The sequence below is a fragment of the Mytilus edulis genome, chromosome 11 (assembly GCF_963676685.1).
Source record: "Mytilus edulis chromosome 11, xbMytEdul2.2, whole genome shotgun sequence".
Taxonomy (NCBI): domain Eukaryota; kingdom Metazoa; phylum Mollusca; class Bivalvia; order Mytilida; family Mytilidae; genus Mytilus; species Mytilus edulis.
The window spans coordinates 21,866,173-21,874,294 of NC_092354.1; positions in this window are offsets into that span (position 1 = coordinate 21,866,173).

The window sequence follows — 8,122 nt, forward strand, 5'->3', positions numbered from 1 at the left end:
TTTATACTTTTATCCATTGTTTTTTTGTATTGCTTTTCTAGAGATTTTGTCTCATTGAACAGATCTGGTGAAAAATTACGTTTCAGTTTGTGACTTCTGTTGCATAAAAACAGACAGTGATAGTGACTCAGCGGCGGTGACACTGGCGTCGAATAACTTCATCAAATCTTAATATTTCATAAGGTAGAAGACCTGGATGATTCATACTTAGTATATAGATGCCTTATATTATGAAGTTTCTGTCTGTCATATGTAAAATGTTCTTGACCTCATTTTCATGGTTCAATGACTACTTGAAGAATAATTAGATTTTTTTGTATTTTTTTTTCTCTTATTCGTACAAATGTTATGGGATAACTTTACTGTGGATTCATTATTCGTTGGATACAATTTTTCTTTGGTGCAGGTGAACCACGAATTCAAATGTTCAACAAATACTAAAAGAGGGACGAAAGATACCAAAGGGACAGTCAAACTCATAAATCTAAAACAAACTGACAACGCCATGGCTAAAAATGAAAAAAGACAAACAGAAAAACAATAGTACACATGACACAACATAGAAAACTAAAGAATAAACAACACGAACCCCACAAAAAACTAGGGGTGATCTCAGGTGCTCCGGAAGGGTAAGCAGATCCTGCTCCACATGTGGCACCCATCGTGTTGCTTATGTGATTACAAATCCGGTAGGTCACATTCATGAAAGGGAAGGGTATTGTAGTTACGACGTAAGGAACTTATCCGATATCATTTGTGAAACGGTTATTCCATAACGGTCAACCAACTCGTGATATGTAACTTTCTATATGTTTTGTATGCAGATATGGCTAATCCCACGAAATCAAATACTAGTATCCACTAAAATGCAAATATTCCTCAATCCACGAAAATTGATACCCACAAAAATAAAGAATCCTCAGTATTTAATATGTGCATACCTTGCAAGGTCCTCAGTGTCGGTTAGTGTATAGAAAGGTATATACTATGAAAATAAGAGCGAAGTTGTAAGTATGTGCTAATGTCAGCCATGTTTGTACGACTTCGACCTCATTTTATGGATCAGACGGTGAACAAGGTTAAGTTTTCCTGATTAAGTCATTAATTACCTCCGATACTATAAGTAATAAATCTAATTTATTTGGTGTATGGATGATTGTGAGGTGTACATGCCAAACTGTTAGTTGTCATCTGACCTTGATCTCATTGTTATGATTCAGTGTTTAAAGTTGAGTTGGTCGGTGTTTTGGTATTTTTATCATATAATGTTTATGAGACAATATCTGAAAAAGTCTAATTTTTGGCAATAAGAAAACAAACAAAAAAATGTCTTTAGACCCGGTATTTTAATAGCACAAATCGAAGAACACACATTCAGGATCTAGGAACTGTTGTCTGTAATTCAAACAATTGTTATATGTGGTAACAATGGCAATTCCAAAAATGGTACAAAAAAAATCCAGTTCTTCGATCCCTGTTACCAAAGTGAATCAATTTTAAAAAGTTTCTAATGGGAATAAGGAATAAGTTTAAGACACTATTTGTAGTTTACTAGTACATCCTGCAATAGTTTATCAAATGCCAATTATTGATTTTAGCATTTGCAATACAAAAGGTTTAGAATATATTAATTATATAGTCGGATATGTCGGTAACATAATGAATCTTGAGGAACAGGACAGAGTTGGTAACAGAAAGGATTTTTATTCTAAAACAAATGCATTATTTTATAGGTTAAGAAAAATACATCATTTCAGATTGGTCACAATTAAAAGATAACAGCAAACAATGTCATTTATCCTTTGAAACTATATTTGCCAGATGAAAAATCTGCCTAGGTAATGAAAAATTCAAAAAAAAAATCCTTTCTGTTACTATATATCTACTATATTAGAATTGCACAGTGTGATCTTCTGTTATCAAAAGCTAAACAAACTATTTTTTCATTCAATATACTGTATATTACTTTGAAATTTATTTGATATGGTGATGATGACTTAAATATAATGAAATGGTTGGTATATATGTAGTAGATTAACTTTTTGATTCATCATTGAAATTGTCTTGAACATCCTTCCTGTTACTGATTATGGTTATGCTGTTACTTTTTATCAGGTAACATGACAAAACGTAACAGAAAGGAATTACACAGTAAGTTTTGTTCATTTACTCGAATTGTGTAGAAATTTACTTTATCTACATATTAATTTGATAAGATATGATAAAAACACATGTACTGTTATAGTGTACACAAAAAGGTTGTAACAGGAGAGAACAACAAAATTATTTTTCTCCAAATTCTGATCTTTGGGGAGTTCAGTTTTTTTAAACTGGCTGCTATTCACCTAAACATATGGAGTCATACATTCAGGAAATGATGATCTTCACATTGCATTACAAGAAATATTTTTTTGTTTTTTCAAACGTGTCCACAGTTGGAAAAACCCAGCGGTAACAGAAGGGAAATTACCCTTGTGGGCAACATTTAAAAGACCTTTAAAAATGCAAAATTTTCTTACATGTTTAAGTTATAACAAAATCAGCCAGTAATGGAGAAGTTTTTTTTTTATATAATCAGATTTGTGAAAATCGAAAGGCTGTTTACTTAATTTAGATATTCTTTCAATAATTGAATTTTCAAAGAATACATGATTTTTTTTTGGGGGGGGGGGGGCCATTTCAATTATAATATTTTATTAGACGAAATAGTAAAAAGAATGTTAAATTGGTTGCAGTTGGTGCATTATATACTCGAGTTAATACTGAAACTTAAAATTTTCCAAAAAGATGCATCAATAAAAATATAATTGCTGGAGAAAGATGGGACATGGAAATTTGACTTTTTCAGATATTAGTTCATATCATAGATCAATTTTGAGGAAATATTTTCCGATGTACATGTCAATTTGACATGTTTTGTGTGAAAAGAGCTTATTTTTACGGTTTATTGCGCAATATTCATTTTTTGTGTTTTTTTTCTTCTTAAACTAAGCGATACGTCAACTGTATTTGATGGAATCATTGTTAATTGTTACAGTCACAACTTTTTTTGAATTTTGGGTTCACAATGTCTCAACTTTGTACTTGTTTGGCTTTATAGCTATTTTGGTCTGAGCGTCACAGACACTGATGAGTCTTGTGTAGACGAAACGCGCGTCTGGCGTACTAAATTATAATCCTGCTACCTTTGATAACTATTTACAGTAATATTCAACAAAACAATAGGAGATACAGCAGAGGATAACGAGTCGACCTTTTTTTTTATCACAAGCTTGACATGATGAGATGTCTCCATGCCACATGTTCTCGTTAAGACGTGTGTACATACGCGTCCTGGACTCATGTAATCGAGCTAGATGCGTCGTTTTATAAACTCATGAGTACCTAGGACGCTTCCTGATTATCATGATTATATCCCTGAGTAAACTTTGTATTTGTTCGGCTTTATAACTTTTTTGATCTGAGCGTCACTGATAAAAGAGGGACGAAAGATACCAAAGGGACAGTCAAACTCATAAATCTAAAACAAACTGACAACGCCATGGCTAAAAATGAAAAAGACAAACAGAAAACAATAGTACACATGACACAACATAGAAAACTAAAGAATAAACAACACGAACCCCACCAAAAACTAGGGGTGATCTCAGGTGCTCAGGAAGGGTAAGCAGATCCTGCTCCACATGTGGCACCCGTCGTGTTGCTTATGTGATTACAAATCCGGTAAATAGTATAATTCGGTAGGTCACATTCATGAAAGGGAAGGGGATTGTAGTTACGACGTAAGGAACATATCCGATATCATTTGTGAAACGGTTATTCCATAACGGTCAACCAACTCGTGATGGCGTCCGTAAAATTTACGAAGGGATGATTTCAACTTCACCATTTGGAACTCTTGGTTTAATAGCTTCCTTGTGAGCAGTAACCCTCTATCAAGAAAATCATGATAGGAAATGCAAGCACGGGAATATCGTATCAATTGGGAGATATATACCCCGTATGCAGGTGCTGCTGGAATGTTGCTACTTAGAAATGGAAAGTTCACAATTGGAAAGCTGAAATCATCTCTTTTGTCGTAAAGTTTTGTTTGATAAGTCTTATGTAGACGAAACGAGCGTCACTGATAAGTCTTATGTAGACAAAACGAGCGTCACTGATAAGTCTTATGTAGACGAAACGAGCGTCCGGCGTATTAGAATTATAATTCTGGTACCTTTGTTACCTTTTTTCACCACTGGGTCGATGCCACTGCTGGTGGACGTTTCGTCCCCGAAGGTATCACCAGCCCAGTAGTCGGCACTTAAGTGTTGACATGAATACCAATTATATGGTCATTTTTATAAATTTCCTGTTACAAAACTTTGATTTTTTCGAAAAAAAAACTAAGGATTTTTTTTATCCCAGGAATAGATTACCTTAGCCGTATTTGGTACAACTTTTTTTTTTGAATTTTGGGGCCACAATGCTCTTCAACTTTGGATTTGTTTGGCTTTATAACTAATTTGATCTAAGCGTCACTGTTGAGTCTTAGTTAGACGAATCACGCGTCTGGAGTATTGAATTATAATCAGGGTACCTTTGATAACTTTATATATCAAGGTTCATCTAAAGGAATTGAAAAATATGGCCATTTTTAAACCACAAAATCTACTATGAGTACAGACAAACTAGTGCATTAAGGAAAGTGTGAAGGCCTGTCAGGACCTAGATATATAAAAGTTATATGAAATCATGTTTCAGAAAAAAGGATCGCCACTTAACTTAAAAAAGGTATTATCGTAACTCCTTGTGAAACCTCTCAATGTTTTAAGTTGTATCAACATTTGTATGGTCTTGTTATATAGATGTAAGGATATGTGGTATGAGTGCCAATTAATTAACTCTTTATCCAAGTCACAATGTATAAAAAGTTAACAATCAATTTTTATACATGTAGTTCAAAGTCCGACCTTCAAAATGGATCCTTGACTCATATCGAGCACCAAGCCATACAGGTCCCCAAAATGAAAAGTGTAAAACATTCAAGCAGAAAAACCAACGGCATTATATACATATTAAACGAGAAACACCAGTATGAACCACAACAACAAACAGGAACCAGTAAACAGCAGGCTCCAAACTTAGGATAGGTGCATACAAATGTAAAGCTGGTAATGATTTTACTGCTTAAGGTATTACGGTCTTGTTTACCCCCAGTTTTTGTCAAATGTCCTGCTTAAAACTTTCATCTATATTATAAGGTTCTTCAGATATGTGCTTTCAGTACGAAAAAGACCTTATAATAGTATAGCACAAAACTTTCATCTATATTATAAGGTTCTTCAGATATGTGCTTTTTCAGTACGAAAAAAACCTTATAATAGTATAGCACAAAACTTTCATCTATATTATAAGGTTCTTCAGGTACGAACAAGACCTTATAATAGTATAGCACACGAGCTAAATACAGTAAAAAGTATAGCTGATGAGCTAAATACAGTAAAAATTTTTATAAGCCTGGTACCTTTAATAACTATTTACACCACTGTTTGTGGACGTTTTGTAAGCCCAGTAGTCAGCACTTTGGTGTTGACATGAATAATTAATATATGGTAATTTTTATAAATTTACTGTTTGCAAAAGTATGAATTATTCGGAATGCCTGCTAAGGATTGTCTTATCCAAGACATAGATTACTTTAGCCGTATTTGGCACAACTTTTTGGAATTTTGGGTCCTCAATGCTGTTCTACATTGTACTTTTTTTTACTTTATAACTATTTATTATTTTAGCGTCACTGATGAGTCTGTTCTAGTTCTTGGAAAACAATTGGTTAAAATAATACCGTTTCGTGTTTACAACTTCTTTAGTGTTGATCTGCTAAGGGGCACTCAAACTTATTATGATGAGTGTGGCTAAAATTGATTCAGTTTTTTTTTTAATTTTCGGGATAATTGATAAAAAGAGGGAAACACCATTTAAGGTAGCACAATACAAAGATTGTATACCTCCAATTCCCAAGTTTTAAAATGTTGTAATTTTCTTTAAAATGTTTTCAACTCCTATAACAACGATGATTTCAGCTTTCCCTTTTGTGAACTTTCAATATTTATGTAGCAAAATTCCTACAGCACGCGAATACATTCGGCAATCCTCGGTAGAATCCGCTACTCTCCTTCTATCCTTAGATGAGGGTACGAAATCGGCCGAGTTGAGACGAATGCACCCGAATACAGAGTACATTTGTCCCATCCGATAAGATATTCAAGACCTTGTATTTCCTATGATGATTTCCTTGATAGAGGGCTAATGTTCATCAGGAAACTATTAAACCAAGAGTTCCAATAGATGAAGATGAAATCATCCATTCGTAAGATTTATGAATGCCATCACAAATTAGTTGACTATTAAGCCTGTTAATATTTATTATATGATCTTATTTTCTTTTAAGTCATGGCATTAAACTTTAACAGTCAGTTTGTTTCCGACTTATGAATTTGAATGTCTCAATGGTATATGTGCCTTCTTATTTACTAATTATCTTATAATGATCACTCACATAATTAGTTTGGTTGAAATTGGAGCAGCACTTTTTTATAAGAAATTTTTGAAAAGTGAACAGGGTGTCACCGCAAGCCAAAATAAGTTAAAACAAACAGCGGTTTAATGAAATTATTCCCTTAAGATGTCTGCAAGTGTCCAATTGTTTTAGTTGTTTTCACTTTTTTATAATTTTTCAGATTATTATTTTTGTCTTCAGTTCCTGCATTATCTACAATGACTTTTGAAAGAATATGTTCATAGTTTACGGATGTCACACTGGCACTACTATATATCAAAACTGTTAACTTGGCAGAAAAATTAAAAAGATCATATTATAGGGAAGATGTGTACCATGTTTCAAGTTGATTGGACCTAAACTTTATTAACACCTACAGTGACCCAAAATATTTAACCTGAAATGGGAGATAAACAAATAGATGCACAAACATATAGTTCGTTTCTGTGTGAGTAACATTTTAATGTTGTGTTGTAGTTCTCTTATATTTGATGCATTTCCCTCAGTTTTTGTTTGTAACCCAGATATGATTTTCCCTTATCGATATATGAATTTAGAACAGCGGTATACTACTGTTGTCTTTATCTATAACTATAACCCATATCAAACACACAAGAGTGCAGACAATGAAATGTCCCATCTGCTGATCATTGATTTTATGTTGATTGTCCTAAATATAAAGCTTTACAACAAGTATCACATCAACTTAACATGATGAAAAAAAAATAATACATGCACACCTTATAACTCCATACACCAAATATTAAGAGATGACCAATTGCTTATATTTTCTTACAATCAACTTTACCAAGAAATCTTAACATTGTGAAATATTTCAATACACCAAATATAGTTGACCTATTGCATATAATATAAGAAAAAAAAAGACCAAAACATAAAAAAACTTGATCTTAACCACTGAAGCATGAAAATGAGGTAAAGGGTGGATAACACCGGTAAGTTGGACATGTACATCTTTCACCAAATGTAGTAGACCTATTGTGTATAGCATCTGAGATATGGTCTTGAACACAAAAACTTAACCTTGTTCACTGATCCTTGAAATGAAGTTGAGGTCAGATGAACTGATAGGCATGACGACCTTGCAAGGTATGACATACTTAACATAGTTACCATGTCAAGAGAGAAATTAAAGTCCTAACCAGATGCTCCGCAGGGCGCAGCTTTATACGACCGCAGAGGTTGAACCCTGAACGGTTGGGGCAAGTATGGACACAAAATTCAAGCTAGATTCAGCTCTAAATTTGGATTGTGATTAAATAGTTGACACAGCATAGGTTTCTGACACAGAATGAATGTGGTCTAATGAACTTAAAATATGTTTTTGCCTTTGAGCAATTCACTATGCTGTTGAATATTAATCCTCTCAAAAAAATGTTTGAAAGAAATTTTCTTTTTATTTATGAAATTTAACCCCCCCCCTTTTTTTTCACAACCCCCTTTCCCTTTTTCCAAAACTAATCTCAATTCAAATTTCTAATGGAGTTTGCAACAATAACTACTCATTTAAATACATCATAAAATATTAAAATGTAAAATAAATTGCTTGTTATCACTGAA